At 42.6% G+C, this 18,633-nt stretch overlaps 1 pseudogene; it reads left to right on the plus strand.

The window, feature by feature from the left end:
• LOC125267657 overlaps positions 1–18,633 on the plus strand; it is a 62,173-nt pseudogene that overhangs the window by 27,234 nt on the left and 16,306 nt on the right.

An 18,633-nucleotide genomic window follows, 5' to 3' on the forward strand; every position in this document is an offset into this window, starting at 1 on the left:
CAAAATAACTAGGTTTAAAAATACATTTTGTCAATGTGAAGTATGAAATGCTCAAAAAATCTAATGAAAAACAATAACTTTTCTTGTTAATGAATTACACAGAAAGCTAGCACCGTGCTCTCTCTTTATAATCACAGCAGCTGTCAGTCAGTGCAGCGCAAGAGCAATGATTTCAGCACGCTTGTAAAAACACACATTTTATTTAATTAATCTAACTAAAGTGCACAATAAATATTAAATTTTTGACACTTTTTTTCAAACGAAAGTCTTTCAAAGATACTCCTTTGCCCATGAGCACAGAAAGATGCGTTTGGCGTGCACCATCCATGGTCATAAAAATTCGGCAGCGCGGCCACTGTTCAGAGTGTCAAAGCTAGTCCACAGTCAAGTAAACGTTTCTTGCTTGCACCGACTGAAAACACATGAGAAACAACATGAGACAGGAGAGACTCGGACATTGCAGTACTGAACGTCCCATGCATGTGGATTTGGATAAAACAGTTAATCGATTTGATGCAGATGCCGTTCCCAAATGCAGTTTATCCCTTCACAGTGGCATATAGCGGATGGGCATGCAGGGCTATTATTTTTTTTTATTATTATCATGCTACCTTTATTATTAAATTAATATTGCAATTCATTTGCCCCACGATATCATAGCGCATCACCGCATAACCGACGTGCTGCGAGGACTATAGAATATTAGTAAGATAGCTTACTCCTCATTTAAAGAGCAAATTGTTTACTTCTCGATTCACAAAAATACTATTTTTTTTTCACTATGGGCCACAAGAGAAATATTAAGAAAATAAATTAGATTCATCTCTCATTATCTTTAAGAGAATATGCACCGTTATTGCAGCGTCAGATGCCAAAAGCTCAGTCAGTTTTTACTTTCAGTTTCTGTAGTGAATAATTGACTGGAGTTTGAGACTTCTTTACCCGCATAACTCTCACACAAAGTTTGCACATTGTTTGTGTGATATCAACTGGCTCGCCTTCATTTGTGTGACATTTTCGCAAAATAATGGTGTTGTGTTCTGTGTAATTGCACTAGAGGGGACTAGTGAGTACTAGGAGGGGAGAAGAGAATAGGGGAGAAGAAGAAGGACGTGAGTGTGATAGACATGGTTAATATGAGTTTGTGTATTAGTGTTAAATAAAGAAGTTATTTTACTTACCTCGTCAATACTCTGATTTATTACTCTTACTTACATACGACTACCGAATACAACAGTTGGCGACGATGGCGAATCTTCCCACACCTGCTCCGTTCCTGCCATGTGCTTCTGATCCACCGATACACTTCTGCACATGGAAAAGAATCTTCGAGAACTACATGCTGGCAATTAACGCGTCAGGGGACTCCTGGACAACGGCACGAAAACGAGCAGTTCTTTTACATTGCCTGGGGACTGAAGGGCAGCGTATTTTCTATACTTTACAAAATTACTGGTACGACTTATGATAAAGCAATGTCCTCTTTGGAAGCTCATTTCGTTCCGAAAGTCAATGTGGTTGTTGCACGTCACCAGTTCAGACAGAGAGCTCAACGTGCGGATGAAACAATTGCACAATACACTACAGCGTTGCGAGATTTGGCAGTCGATTGCGCTTATGGTACACTAGAGGAAGAAATGATCTGTGATCAGCTCATCGAGAAAGCGTATGCTACAACAGTGCGCGAAAAACTTCTACTGGATCAGCCTACTTCATTGGAGGCGGCTGTAACTGTTGCATGCCAGATTGTTGATCTACGTGAACCGAACAAAGCTTTAGTAGTCGACAAACATCCATTACCCCATATGGATGAACTGTTGAGTGAGTTGAGGGGTGCAGCTGTATTTTTCGACTATTGATCTAACATGTGCGTACCATCAACTACCCTTACATGCTGACAGCCGTGACATGACCGCCTTCATTACGCATGAGGGTCTTTTCAGATTCCGCCGTGTTCCTTACGGTTTAGCTTCGGCTCCTTCAGCTTTCCAAAAAATGGAGACCGTGCTAAAAAGTGTTCCAGGCATGAGAAACTATTTGGGTGATATAATTTACGCTTCTTCCCAGTCTGAACATGACAAAACCCTACACACTGTAATTCAGAAGTTGACAGAGGCTGGTTTGACACAGAACATGCAAAAGTGCACATTCAACCAGACTTCCCTCAAATTCCTGGGTCACGTGATCTCAAAAGAAGGAATCTTACCAGACACTGCTCACATCGAAGCTATAGTCAGTGCTCCTACTCCACACGACTTATCTTCTCTTCGTTCATTCCTTGGATTGATCTCGTGGTACAGTAAATTCTTCCCAAACTTTTGCCACGGAGGTGGAACCATTACGTGCTCTTCTGAGAAATGCCACTGACACTGTGTTTGAATGGACTGCAGAAGCAGAGCACTGCTTTAACAAACTTAAAGCTGTGCTGGTGGAGAGCCCAGTGCTTGCACTTTTTGACCCTTCCCTTCCTACGATCGTGTCAACTGATGCTTCGGACTATGGTCTTGGGGGATTACTGACACAACTCCATGCAGATGGTGCAGAATGCACTGTCGCTTTTGCTTCACGCACGCTTAGTGTGGCAGAGAGGAAGTGGTAGAGAAATGGCGTCCGTACTTATGGGGTCATCCCTTTATCTTACATACTGACCACAAAGCATTGACTACCTTGCTGGCTACAAAAGGAATTGGCCGTGCTGGAATGAGAGTAGCTAGATGGTCAGCCTGGTTGCTGTGTTTTTCGTACGACGTCGAATACCGCCCTGGTGCTCAAAACCAGGCTGCAGATTGCTTATCAAGAATTCCCTTACCAGTGACCACTGAGCACGCTGAAGAACCAGAAATGGTTGCCGCAGTCTTTGCAGGATTACAATCTGTGTCCATGGAGGATTTCACAAAAGCTTCTGAATCTTGTCCTGAGCTGAGTTTACTTAGAACGCAAATACTGAAGGAATGGCCACATAACAAGAAGGATGTAGATCCTGCTCTATCATCATTCTTTTCCATTCGTGATGAACTGTCAGTACATGAAGGATTGATCATGAGAGGTGAACATCGTGTCGTTGTCCCTGTTTCTCTTCATTCAACGCTGGTGAAGCTGGCTCATGAAAACACACCAAGGTTTTGTTAGGACCAAACAAAGTTAGTTTCGTTAGTTCGCTCAGTGATTTCAACCTGTCTTACTTGTCAACTTAATGATAAAACTGCGAAGACGGCTCCTGCTCCATTACAACCCAGTGGAGTTCCCAGATGGACTTTGGCAAAAACTGGGTCTTGATATCGTCGGCCCTTTCGAACATGCGGCATCAGGTTGTCGTTTCACAATTTCATTAGTGGACTATTACAGCAAATGGCCAGAAGTTGCCTTTTCTTCACACGTCACTACTGAGGTTGTTACTTCATTTTTACATTCAGTGTTTGCACGGGAAGGAAACCCATTGTTTGTTGTTACGGACAATGCACCTCAGTTTCTGTCTTCAGCTTTTTCAGATTTTCTTTCTGAACGTGGCATCAAACACCTGCGTACGAGTGTCTACCATCCACAAGGAAATGTTGCGGTTGAATGCTGGAACAGAGTACTGAAAGAGTGCATCTTATCTGTGGAACAAATGAGAAAAGCTTGGAGACCATCAGTAGTTGAGTTTCTTCAGAGTTATCGTGCTACTCCTCATGCTACGACTGGTGTATCTCCATCTGAACTTTTGCACAACCTGGAAAATTAGAACGAAGGTAGACATTCTTCCTGTGAGGGAGAAAAGTGACAAATGTGCTGGTGTACGAGAAGCTGTCAAGGAAAGACAGGAGAAAAGTAAGGAATACACAGACAGGAAAAGGAGAGCAAAACCTGTTTCTTTCAAGGTCAAGGAACAAGTGAGAATCAGAAAGCCAGATCATGTTCCCAAAGGAACGTCCTAAGTATACCTTACCTTTGTCGATTTCGTGAAAAGCGAACCTCAGGAACCTCCTGTGTTGTGGCAATATTTTGATGTGAAAATATGCATCCTTGAGATCGCTTGTGACGAATCAATCGCACTGTTGAATTTGCGGCACGATCATCTTTACTGTTAACATTTTGAACTTGAGAGCTTTGACTGAACGGTTCAAGCCTCGAAGATCTAAAATTGGACGCAGCCCCCCGTCCTTTTTGGGAACTAGGAAGTATCGGCTGACTCTCTCTGTAGAGGGGAAACACGTTCTATGGCCCCTTTCTCCAGAAGTGTTTGCAGATCTTGTGACCGTAACGTTGCTTGCCCCGGCTTCACGATAGTGGAGACCACACCGTTGAAACGCAGAGGATGACAGAAAAATTGGATTCTGTATCCAAATTCTACTGTCTTTAGAATCCATGTGGAAATCCCTGGCAGTAGTTTCCACGCTGCCAGGCTTTCTAAAATGGGCACTAATTTTGACACTTCCTTTTGAGGGGACATTAGGTGTTCTGCATCCTGATGTGTTACAGGAGCTAACAGAACACCTAACATTTCGCTGAAAACCGCTGCCACCCGAAGCACTAGAGGTGGCGGGGAAGGAGGGTTTATGTGGAGATGTCGAGAAGGAGCGAGTTTTAGATAATATACGCGCCCCGACCCAAAGGGGGCCATCCCCACAGGGCTGGGCGCAAGACCGTCAGGAGTTCTTCTTTTTTTGCAGAATAGTCCTGAGGTCTTGCCTGGGAGGTTGTGCAGGGCGGCGAGATGGTCCCCAGTATTTACGAAGGGGGAGCTCGACTCGCCACACTCTGCTTTTGAACCTCTCTTTTAGAAGGACCGGGTTGGGGCTGGGTGGCCGACGGCTCCTCCCCCTGAGTGCGGCGAGGAAGGAACTTCACACAAGCTTCCTCCAATTTTTTCACCTCCTGAAACCTGCTCACGACTGTGTTGACAAAGTCACCAAACAGGCCAGAAGGTGATACTGGGGCATCAAGAAGGAATACACGATGTTTATCTCTGATGCCCGTGAGGTTCAGCCACAGGTGCCTCTCCGTGCTAACCATGGCAGCCATAGAATGGCCGATGGCCGATGGCGCGTGCCATCTGCTTGGTGGCACGGAGAGACAGATCTGTGGCTCGACGAAGCTCTGTGAATGCTTCCTTGGTGATGGTAGTGCCTGCACTCAGATCCTTCAACAGGTCAGCTTGGTACGCCTGTAACACTGCCATAGTGTGCAGCGCAGCACCAGCCTGACCTGCAGCTTGGAAGGCTTTTCCCACAAGCGCTGAGGTGGTTCTACAGGGCTTTGTGGGGAGGGTAGGTTTTTTAATTATAATGCTGACAGGCAAGAGATAGCTCGCAAGCGTCTCTTCAACCTGTGGCATCGTCATATACCCCCGTGTTTCAGCACCCACGATAGTAGAATAAATGGACGTTGAGGGCACAAAAACACAAGAGGTATATGGTTTTCTCCATGTCTTTGATAATTTGTCATGGAGGTCCTCAAAGAAGGGGAGAGATTGGCGTTGTGGCCCCTCCCATCTGCCACTGGATGAAAACCTATCAAGCTTAGATGGTTTGGGGGTCTCTTTTTCCTGTGGCAAGTCTAGCTGTAATCTAGCCACAGCTCGAGTTACTACCTCAAGTAATTCCTCAATGGCTTTATCATCACTTGAGGGAACTCTCAGATGCAGCAAATCTGAGAAGAGAATCATCGTCCCCCGCGTGAGCTGAAGCAGCACCGGAGTGCGCTTCAGGATCGCATGATCAGGTGACAAATCGGGCGAAAGGGCAGGACCCGTCTCCCGTTCGTCAGTGAGATCCATTTGCGAGCCCCATGATCGTACTGCAGGTGCTGATTCCTGGAAGAAAGAGAGACGAGCACAAAGCATCTTAACTGTGAACAGTTCACAATGCTCGCATTCGCTGCCTTGCATCGCAAGAATAGCGTGCTCTTCCCCCAAACAAACAAAACAGTATGGGTGTGTGTCCGATTTGGCGATTGTATGCGAACATGGCGGCACACACCGTCTGCCTTGTTCAGTCATACTTTCTCTCTTTTATATATATATATATATATATATATATATATATATATATATATATATATATACTTTGAACTTCACTTTGAACTTCTGGTGGAGAGAACGCTGGCGCATGTTGGCTGCCGCTTCTCCGTCCGTATTTTAATTTATTACCTCATTCGCTTGTTTTTAAACAGTAGAGATTTTATTATTTGGTGTTTTTATGCTGTTTTATTGACACTGGAGTTCTACTGTGGAGTTTCTCGTGGTTTTGGGCACAACATCGTGGGATTGCTGATCCTGCTGACTGGGAACGCTGTGTGATAGCTATCTCTATGCTGCGGTGTGATAACAACGCATCTGGATTCTATTTCAAGTGACTCAATTTGGATATTGCTGCTCCTATCATGCAGATTCCTTTACTTTGCATTGTCATCATCATCATTATTTTGACCCTGTCTGGGCTTCGTGGAGAGCGGGTCCTTCAACAGTTGGATTTCATCATGATAAGGTACTCTTTTGCAGAACTTCTCTCATTGGAACATTTTTTACTTCACGACGTCTGTGCTCAAAAGACTTTGAAATCATGTCGGCTTTTACGTCGGCCTGAAATATTTACACATAGGATCACATTTTTTTGCTCTCGATCCAAGGACTCTGAAACACAAAAGTGTTCTCTACGTGGCGTTTGCCATGCAAACTTGTGTTATCCGCAACTGACTCATCAAAAAATGTGACTCGAAACTGCTTGATTTGCACATCTAAATGTTCGTTCACTGAATAATAAGACTGCTGTACTTCATGATATCATATTGAACAATGCTCTGGACTTCTTTTGTATCTGTGAGACTTGGCACCAGCCAAATGACTTTATAAACTTAAATATGAAGTGCTCCACCGGGATATACATATATTGAGAGGCCACATCTAAGTGGTAAAGGTGGCGATCTCGCTGTTATCTACAGAGCTGATATATCTGTCATGAAAATTACCATTCCCTGTGTATCATCATTTGAATGCATTGCTTTTAAAATGAACTGTGTCTCACCTGTCCTTATTGTACTCATATATCGACCTCAAAAACCAAATCCTCTGTTTTTTACTGAACTCACAGAACTACTTACATTTCTTAGTGCTGTTTGTCCAGCAATGATTGTGACTGGAGACATTAATATCCATGTGGATAACTCCAATAACTCCAATAATAGTAATCTATCAGTCGATTTCATGGATGCATTAGACTGTTTTAACATGACTCGGCATGTGAAATTTCCCACTCATAATAAAGGTCACACACTTGATCTGGTGTGTTCTGTTGGGGTGGACATTGATCAGCTAGGTAGTAGTGACTTGTGTATCAGTGATCATAAGCTTCTCATTTTTAATTTAAATGTTCCACTTTTAAGAGGTACTCAAAAAAGGGTCATTAGTTGTAGAAATGTCAACAATCTTAACTTTGACAGTCTCTCCTGCCTGATCTGAGAGCACTCAGTTGTTGAAACTGTTGATCACTATAATTCTATTTTGTCATCAGCTTTGGTGTCTCTCTTCAATTAGTCCCCTCATCTTGAACATTGTGAACACCTCCCTTACTACTGGTACAGTTCCAAAAGCCCTTAAAGTTGCAGCTATTACACCAGTCCTTAAAAAGCCTGGATGTGATAAGTCAGATCTATCTAATTACAGACCTATCTCAAACTCAAAACCCTTTCTTGCTAAAGTTTTGGAACGTGTTGTTGTGGCACAACTCCACTCACATTTGTCTTCCAACAAGCTTTTTGAACATTTTCAGCCTGGGTTTAGAAAGGGACACAGTACAGGGACAGGCCTGGTTCGAGTTATGAATGATCTGCTTGTCTCACCTGACTCTGGAGCCTCCACCATCCTGGTCTTGTTAGATCTTAGTGCTGCATTTGATACAGTTTGCTATTCTATCCTGATAAACAGGCTGGAGAGATGGCTTGGTATCACTGGTACGGTGCTTAACTGGTTTAAATTCTACCTCACTGATCGTACCCTAGTTTGTTGTTCTTGGGAAACAACAGTGGCATACAGTGCATTAACCTTTTCAATAGGTTATCAAACCTGAACTAAATAATGATCAGGTCTGGTTGGCTGTCGCAGATCAATGCCTAAACTCTCAGACAGGAGAGACAATATAATTGTGAATTAAGTTTGAGTAAAGGTGAGTGCACACTGTGCAATTTTGGCCACAATTTGGTCATCTGAGACACAGTTTGAAAATCCTAAAAGATTCCTATAAACCTAGGCTAAAATCTGTAGTCTTTGATCGCTAGTTTGACACATTCACAGACAGCCGATTAATGACCGTAGCGATCAAATTTTACCTCCAACGAAATTCTGGTAGTGTCAGAAGGTTTGGCACACAATCCTGCAGTGTGACTTCTCCTATGTCAAACGTCAAATTGTCTTCGTTTTTCAAGACAAAGCTAGAGATGTCTTTGTTAGCCACCATTTCAGTCCTGCATGTAATGCAGCTCACTGTCACTGAACATGTATGGGTTGATGATGTAATACTCTGGACAAGTTTTCATGCATGCATCTGCCATGCAGTGCAGTCTGACATAAATGACATCTGAGATCCCACAGTGTGACATGAAAATCATGAATGTACAGTCTGACAAGCAACAATCGTAAAGGACTATTCGCACAGTGTGCATCTGGCTTTAATTAAACTGTTTTATCCAGTTTTTTGCTCATCCTGATTTTTGTCACCCTTTCTCTGTAGGTTTTGAAGTGTCTGACTGTACATCAATGATTGGTTACTTTATTAAGAGGCAGTAAAAATGCATATCCATCAGAGTGACTCTGACTCCAGTAAGGACAGCATGGAACATCCTCCTTTGTTTAAATGTGAGTCAACACATTGCTTCATGAATTACTGCAATGTTACTGTTCCTATAATCTGAGTTGTTAATAAAAATTAAGTTGAAAGAATGTTTCAGGAACATCATACTAACCTTGAAAAAAGTTATTCTAATGTTAAGAAAACTGGACATTTTAACCATGGGTGAAGCTTGCCTAACCCTAACTATCAGCTAAAAGATGTTACTAAAGATTTTTAAAAAGTAAATTATATTCCCAACTCCAAAATAGATATACAGTACATGTTAGTTTATTACATGTTATTCTTTTACATTTTAAAATGTTACATTGTTCCTATAATAAATCCAATTAAACTTACTAACCCCTCCCCCAATCTCACTTGCTTATGAAGTTGTCACATTATGAATCTGCATTTTGGCAGTTCACAAATGAAATTTACTAAATAGCCTATGCTAAATGTCTCATCAAAAATGTATATTTGTCGTTTTTTAAAACGTCAACCGACTGCAAAGCAAGCTGAACCCAATGAAAAACAGCCAGAGGAAGATACCATGACAGGTGTTTAACCGTATATTAAATTAGGCATTTCATTTTGAATATGTGTTGTCTTTTAGAAATTAAGGAAATTCCTGGCAGAAAATTGACCAATATAGCCTACATTTTTTGTTTTCTATGGATTTTCCCCATACTGTGTAGTGGGTTAGGCATTTAATCAATCTTAAATGGACAAACTGCAATTAATTAGAAGGATTTAGGATGCTTCGATATTTTACCACTGTTTATGTTAGAAACAGTTGCATTGACAGTCTTAATTAAACACATGCAGTGTTATTATTTAAAAAAAATGGTCCTCAGTCTTTATTTTTGACAATGTGTTATAGTTACAAAAAATGAAATCCAGTAGACCTATCATTGAAGCATTTGGTAACATAAACAGAGACTGTGATTGATACTAAAGGTTGCAAGTTTCAAATATAGCTAATAAATAAATAAATATATATATATATATATATATATATATATATATATATATATATATGATATTTATACAACAGTTCTGTCTGGTTCTCGAATCTGATTGGCTGATAGCCATGCGATATTTCAGTGATAACAGCACTCCTACTGCCTTTTCACCGTTTGTATCACTCCGCTTGAAGTGACCGTCGTGGCGGCCGATCAAATCAACCGTAATTTTTACAAATACTACTTCTTGTACCACGAACTGTAGTTTTAATAGTTTTTTAGGCGAGAATGTAGTTGTTTAGACTTGAAATATGTGACTCATATTTAATAACAGCGCCTATTTTACAATTTGTTTTAACGTTTTCGGAGATGCGAGCTCGAGTGCGTCAGCGGCCGTTCAGTGCTTCTGTAACCGCCGAGAACAGCTTCATCTCGGCCAGTGCCTCGGGGATTTGCCGCTGGCTCTTAGTGGTTAAACATGAGACATAATTCAATTTGAGTACATAGAACGGGCAGTCTTTGGTCTTATTAATCTATTATTTGTTCCAGAGCAAGTCGAATTGTGCTATATTAAATTTGATAAAAATAAACGTTACGTTACATCTTTATATAGCATATTGGCTACAACTAGACGGGACATATCAGACTCTTCTCCGCTCTTTAAATAAGTAAAACATTAAACTTTATAAACATATGGTTTTTTGAGTAAAGAAAACGCTTTACAATTTTTTTTTTTCAAACATCAGATCTTTATTTACCTTTGCATTGCACAGAGATGTCCAAACTGCGTGCGCACTTCATTCAGGAGGTGAGGCGGATTAATGAGGTTTGATTGACAGTTTGAGGATCCAATGGAGTTAGGAGGTTTTGCCACAAGCTCTTTAAAATCCTTTTCATTCGTTAAATATTTGTAAAACCCACATACAAGCGTAAATGGTGACCTATTTTTTTTAATAACTAGTGCTTTATGTTTGACTGAACTGTACAATTGTGCTTATTTGTTGTTCAATAAATATTATTTCATATAAATATGAGTGAACATTACATTAATACGCCATTAGATGGCGGCAACACTTTACAGGAGAATGAGTCAGTGAAGCACAAGAGACTTTTAAATTGAAAGGAACTTTTGCAAAAGGAAGTTGTTTTAGCGCTGTGGTGTAATCGGGTGTAATGAAAGCTATGGAAAATTCCCAAAGCTGTAAAAAAGATAAAGATCGCTTTCCTCAGCGGACATTCAAACGGACTTGTATAAAGGATATAATATTATGGACATCGACTTGAAGAATGAATGTAATGCAATATACCAGACACAGGTAATAGCCTACTCTCTCTCTCTCTCTCTCTCTCTCTCTCTAATACTGTACAAAATTCAATGTGTTTCAATGAAGCGACTCAACGTTCCTTCGTTACTAGTTCTAAAGTGACGTTTTAGAGTTAGTAACGGAGGCTTGGTTCAACTGACAACTTGAGTTTTGAAACGTTCCTTCGTTACTACTTCTGAAGTGGCGTTTTAGAATTAGTAACGGAGGCTTGGTCCAACTGACAACCTGACATTTGAATCCGTGGCGGAAGGAAGTAGTGCTGCACAAAAGAGGGTTTTAAAGACACTCCGTTGTTGTTCTTATTTATTTACACACTCGTGCCGTCGAACTGTTGTATAAACGCAATATCACACTCGTAGCCATGCGATATGGCAGTATATCAGCACGCTGTGATTACCTACGGCACTCGGCCTGCGGCCTACGGACGAATCACAGCGTGCTGATATACAGGATTATCGCACGGCTACTCGTGTGATATTGCTCATATATACATTATATATATATATTATGTTATATTATATTATATATATATATGTGACTGTGTGTGTTTGTAGATGGAATAGATTGACTCAGAGATCAGGTGGATGGTCACTCAGGGTTTCTTTACTGTATCTGCGACAAGAAGACTGGGAATCAGCACCAAAAGGCTTATCAGCAAACAGCATACAGCGCATCGATGTCGCATTTAACATCAGCAGGATGAGCTATGAGACTGTGTGATTATATACATTTTAACTCACAGTGATTGTGAACATATAGTGGAAAAATTCTTAATAAAGCATACATCCATGAAAATAAAATATAAAACACTAATACAGACAATTAACATTAATACAGTGAAAATATAAACTCAAGTAACCATCATTTTACATATTTTATATAAATGAAATGGAGAGAGAATAACGCAGCCCTTAGATGGCGCAGTTACACAGCAGAGAGCACGTGCGAGACGATACAGCACATGTGCTAAAAGCTAACACTCAGCTGGGGCTAGTATTTTAACACAGAACATGACAAAACTTGATTAAAACACATACCTGGGAAACAGCACCAAAAGGCTTATCAGCAAACAGCATATACTGTAGCACATCGATGTCGCATTTAACGTCTTAAATGCAATAAACAGAAGTTTGGAGATTACAATCAGGCCAGTTAACACACTGTTCATCGTATAGTCACAAATAATACATATTTGACTCGAATAACACAACTAGGACTTAACAGACAAAATGAGTAACCTTTTGTGTGGTTTATAGTTCAAACTTGGGCTTGAAAATGATCCAGACTTAATTATTAAGACGGAGCAAACATTTATGCGACTTACCAGCAGGACGAGCTATGAGACTCTGATTATAGAGCTCCGCCCCGCAATATCATGTGCACTAACGCGAGTGACGTAACAGCCAATGGAGAGTTTCCCAATTTAAGCTGAATTTAACAATAATATTTTTAAACACCGTTACATATATATATATATATATATATATATATATATATATATATACAGTATATATATATATAATATTATTGTGACCGAGCGTTCGTGCAGGGTTCGCCTAAAAATACTTGGAAATAAGAAAACAATAAACGACAGTCGTCCGAACTTTCTTTTACTTTATTCTCTGCCACACATGTATATTCCACCTGAAAAACCCGCGGCACTCCAGTACCCAAAAAGTGCGCATGCCCCAAACCTATATACGGCAAGCCCCGAGGGGAAAAATACTTTGCACACACAAATACACAACGAGCGCCAGAACATACAGAATTAATACATCATGACAGAAGTCAAATAAAATCACAAATTTAAAATCAAAGTTACATACGTCCCCCCCTCACAAAATAAACGTCCCCATTTATGTATCAGAATAACAACATTCACAGTCATAAACAATAAACAGCTGTGAACAATGAAACAGAGTACAAAGCACTTTTGTCTTTTCCCTTGTTTTCCCAGAAATAACATGCTCAGCAATAGAACAAATTCTCATTCACAGAGAAAATGCAGCCCTTCAATACAAAACAAAATCATTTAAATGACTAGGAGGTCTACGAACCCTCCCAGTTCTACTCATGTCTGGTACAGACCCCTTAACTGAACACGGTGGGTCAGACAAGCACACTCAGATCCACCTGTGGAGGAACACACACCTCTCCACCAGAAACTCCTGACTCCAGGGAAAGAGACTCGGGCTGTGAGTCCTGAGCATTCAGACAGTGTCCGGTTCTGTGACAGAGGAGACACAGGCAATGTGTAAGGCCGCAACCTATTATAGTGTACTACCTGCACCCTTTCACCAGAGTCAAAAGGATTTTCAATCCTGTAAGTCAGTCCTTGTTCCCCACCTGAGTCCATGACCTGTGCAATTTTATAAGGTCCCTTCCAGTGGGGTGCCAGCTTCATGCGGCTCTCCACTGGGTTGTGGAGCCACACCATGGCACCTACATCATAAGGCTGGTGACGTAAGCCAACATCATGGTATAGTTTTTGACGGTCGTGAGCTGCGTCACCGTGCATCCTTGCACTGCTAAAGGCAGAGTTCAGTTTAGTCAGCAACGAGGAAACAAACTCAGCATGAGATGCTGACATCTGAGAGTCAAGAGCACGAGTGGGTAACAGTACATCAGCAGGGACTCGTGCTTCCCGACCGTGGGTCAAGAAGTAAGGTGTGAAACGAGTGGTGGAGTGAGTCGTTGTGTTGTAAGCAAAAGCCACATGCTTCACATAATCATCCCATTCCCCTCTATAGGTCAAAAGAGTCTTAGCTAGTTGATCAATCAAAGTCCGATTAAAGCGCTCAACCATACCATCCGACTTCGGATTATAGGAAGTGGTGCGTGTCTTTTTAATGTTCAGCAGATGACAGAGATTCTGAACCACCTCTGCCTCAAACTGACGACCCTGGTCCGAATGTAATGTCTCTGGAACGCCGTGAATCAGAACATAGTCCTCAAACAGACAACGAGCCACTGTCTGTGCTGACTGATTATGCAAAGCATACAAATTGACAAATTTTGTGAAATAGTCCTCGACAACCAGCACATACCGGTTGCCTTTTGAAGTCACAGGCAGCTCTAATATGTCCATAGCCACTCTTTCAAATGGCCGCACTGACTGGGACCCACCCATAGGTGCACATTGTGTTGGAATCGGACCGCGTCGCGTTTGACATGCTTTGCACTGCTCACACCATGCTTTGATGTCCCTGTGCATGGAAGGCCAGTAACAAAATTGTCTCGCACGTTCCCACACACGTTCAGAAGAGAAATGGGCAGAAGCTGGGGCCCCATGCAGCTGCAAAAGAATATCAGATATTAAAGCAGAGGGAACAACCATTTGGACTACAGAGCTACTTGTGAGGGCACAGAAAACTGTGCGGCATAACAGTCCATCTCTGATAGAGAGACGGTTAAATTCCGTCCAAAGCTTCCGTAAACACTGAGAAGCCCCTTGTAATTTTCTCCTGGATGGTCTTTGAGATTGCATCACCCAACTCAAAACAGTCTCAATATCGGGGTCAGCCTGCTGCATTGCCCTAATATCTGATAAGCTGTGAGACAAAGCATTCACGGAAGACATACTGTCTGAATTGTCAAGTGAGTCCTCAACAGTCGCATCTCCTGCCGAATCAGTGACTTGAGATGAACATTGAATGTAGTCTTTTTGATTAGAACTCACCACATTCACTTCCAGTACCCCCACAACACTGGCCTCTGCCTCGCTAGGGCCAGGTGTATCAGGGCGGCGAGAAAGCGCATCAGCATTCTTGTGCTGTTTTCCATCTTTGTGCACAATGACCACAATTCAATGGATCAAGCTCCAGAATCCATCTCCCTCTTCTTCCTGTTGGATCATCATCAATGGACAAACGCCGAAGTGCTAAGAGTGGTCGATGGTCTGTGATAATGGTAAACGAGGCAAGTCCAATGTAATGCTTGAATTCCCTCACTGCCCACACAATAGCCCACAACTCACGATCGAATGTGGACCAACGTTTCTGAGTGGAATTCAATGCCCGGCTGGCGTACGCGACCACATGCTCGAGTCCATCTCTGTCCTGGGCGAGAACTGCACCAACGGCCAAGTTGGATGCATCAGTGTAGATTTTAAATGGCACGCTGAAGTCAGGCAATATTACCACAGGATCGGATGACAACACATTCTTCAAAAGGTTAAATGATTTGTCGCACTCAGCTGTCCACAGAAAGGGCACGTTTTTCCCAACAAGTTGATTTAGTGGAGCAGCGAGTTTAGAGAAATCCTTGACGAAACGTCTGTAATAGGAACACAGTCCCACAAAGGCTCTCACCTCAGAAGGAGAACGGGGAATAGGCCAGTTTAAGACTTTCTCCGTGTTCTTTGGATCAGGCTGAAGACCTTTTTGAGAAACGACATGGCCCAGAAAGACCACGTGATCTCTGGCAAAGTGACATTTGCTTGGATTCAGTCTCAAACCAGCAGATTGGATTCTCAAAAACACCTCTTTCAGACTTGACAGGTGCTCTTCAAATGTTTTGCTATAAATCAAAATGTCATCGAGATATACCATGCAGATGTGCCACGGGAGCCCCCTGAGGACCAGCTCCATCAAACGTTGAAATGTGGCGGGGGCGTTGGATAGGCCCATCGGCATGGACCGCCACTGATAGAGGCCCTGTCCTGTCGTAAAGGCTGTCTTTTCACGGTCCTCCTCAGCAACTTCCACCTGCCAGTAACCGTTAGAGAAATCTAGTGTGCTGAACCACACTGCGCCTGCTAACGCGTCCAGTGTGTCATCCACACGGGGTAGAGGATGAGAGTCTTTAATAGTCACACTGTTTAAGTGTCTGTAGTCTACACAAAAACGCCATGTGCCACACTTCTTTTTCACCAAAACAACTGGTGACGCCCAGGGACTACAGCTCTCCTCAATGACGCCATCCGCTAACAGGCCAGCCACTTGTTTCTCTATTTCAGCACGTTTTTCAGGGGATGCACGATATGCACGCTGTTTGATGGGAGTCTGCTCACCAGTTCTAATGTGATGTTTCACTAGCGTACATCTACCAGAATTCCGTTTGGAGGAGCTGAAGATGTCATTGAATTCCAACAGCAATGCTGAAAGCGCAGCTCTCTCAGATTCAGAAATAGGTGACTCATCCAGTGACATTGGAGGCGTCACACCAGAAATGGTTGCTGTAGTTATATCAGCTGGAACATGAAACAGCTGAACATCAGAGTCATCAACTGAGTAAAACTCACCCAGGTGCATACCTTGTTTCAATGAAATGTCCTGTCCAGTAGGATTCAAAATCCGAGCTTTGGTCAGTCCATTGTGAACCGTGGCCACTGTGTGAGCAACCACTAGGCCGGAAGAATCTGCCACATTGGGTTCCAGATAGCCAACAAAGTCACTCGCCAAAATGGGCTGCATTGGGTGAACACACTTTGAACTGCCACAACTGACTCACTGAGGGGTGGCAAGTTCATAGCGGTGGCCAGCGACACGTTACAGCACATCGGAATGAAATCTTTGCTGGTAAGGAGAGGAACTGAAATGTCCCACAGTTGTAGCTTAGCATGGCTGAGATCCATCAAAGCATGATTTTTTAACAGAAAATCCCAGCCCAGCAACACAGCACAGCACATTCCGACCAGCATCCCCAATCACATTAATGTCTTTTGAAATGGGGTCACTATCATCAACATTGTCCATTTCAGGGCCCACAGGCAGCATAGCTGGTGTTTGGGCCGCAACATCAGCTAAAATCCGTTTCCCGGCCCATTGCGGCGCTCTGCTCCGCCAGGAGACATGAAACGCACACCCCGCTTTCTGGAGTCATTCTCATAGCTGTTCCATCTGCGAGGACTGGGGCTAGGGCTGCGTTTAGCAGGGGACCGAGCAGAGTATGAGTCTTTATAACTACGATCATCCATACCTGATGTGTGCTCATCATGCTGTTGGAAATATTTTTTCTCAGGTGAACGACCCCTCCGCGCGGCAAAGACACGTGACTGGCATCCACGACCCCCGCAGACACACTGGCACATTCCACTAGACTGAGAGTGATCTCCACTCCACTCATCCATAGCTCTAGGACTCGCTCTTGCTTTCAGTCTTTGGTTTTCGTCACCCAAGCGCATCAGTTCCATCCTCATCCCTCATTTCTTCTGTTAATCTATCCATTGCTCTGTATAACCCTCCATTATCAGTCACAGAGTGAACAGCAGCCACTGCTCCTCCATCATTATTACCGTAGGCAGCATTAACAGGCATGTAATCAGTCTTTATCGAGTCTCTGGCATTTTCACACCGACCTGCGATTATCACTGCCTCCTCCAAATCAGTTGCTCCTTGTTCATGACATTTAGCCCTGAGCACAGGATCCAGACCAGCCAAGAAACGACGAAACTTTTCTTCTCTTTGGGCCTTGTCGCCATACTCGGGAAAAGCCTTCGTCCACTAATCTGCTGATCTCTGCCGCATACACTTCCAAACTTTAGCGCGGGGCACGAGGGCGGGCTGATAAACTGGCTCGGAAGCAATCCATAAACTGTCTCTGCCCGAAAGCCTCTTTTAGTCTTTCCTTCACAGTTTTATAATCACCCTGAACAGTAGCAGGAAGACTGTCCCACAAAAGAAATGCCGCACCGGCCAAACGTGTTGGCAGAATCCTCACCAGCTCATAATTAACTGACGCAGCGCCGTCTCCCTCTGTGATCGCTCTGACGGCGACCTCAAACTGCCGCATCCAGCACAGAAAGCTCTGCTTCTCATCACCGGAGAACGGCGGCGGTAGCTTGATTTTCACGTGTCTGTTGATCTTGTCGCGGTCCCGTCTCGAATAAAAATCATTCTCGTCTTTAAACCACATGATGGCCGCATTGAACCCGTGCGTGTTAACTTGGCTAAGAACTTGTAACTGCAAACTAACTAGTTAAACACACGCCGTAACACTGAGCCACGTAAAGCAAATAAAACAAAACAAAACCGCTGCCACCAATGTGACCGAGCGTTCGTGCAGGGTTCGCCTAAAATACTTGGAAATAAGAAAACAATAAACGACAGTCGTCCGAACTTTCTTTTACTTTATTCTCTGCCACACATGTATATTCCACCTGAAAAACCCGCGGCCCTCCAGTACCCAAAAAGTGCGCATGCCCCAAACCTATATACGGCAAGCCCCGAGGGGAAAAATACTTTGCACACACAAATACACAACGAGTGCCAGAACATACAGAATTAATACATCATGACAGAATCAAATAAAATCTGTTACATTATATATATATATATATATATATATATATATATATATTTTACACACACAAGAAATATAATAAACATTTTGGAACCTACACTGACCTACACTGATGTTACTCTATGTCATCTGTTCTTTCTTTGACCATCTATTGCACTGTATCTGGATGATAAACAATGATTATCATAAATACAGGTGCATGCTCTTTTTTGATACACAACAAACACTCATTTAACATTTTTCAAAAGTTAACGTTTCATAAATTTATGATTTCATGAACATTGTTTTGAAAATGTTTAATTC

This window comes from Megalobrama amblycephala, linkage group LG4 (genome assembly GCF_018812025.1).
Source record: "Megalobrama amblycephala isolate DHTTF-2021 linkage group LG4, ASM1881202v1, whole genome shotgun sequence".
Lineage (NCBI taxonomy): Eukaryota > Metazoa > Chordata > Actinopteri > Cypriniformes > Xenocyprididae > Megalobrama > Megalobrama amblycephala.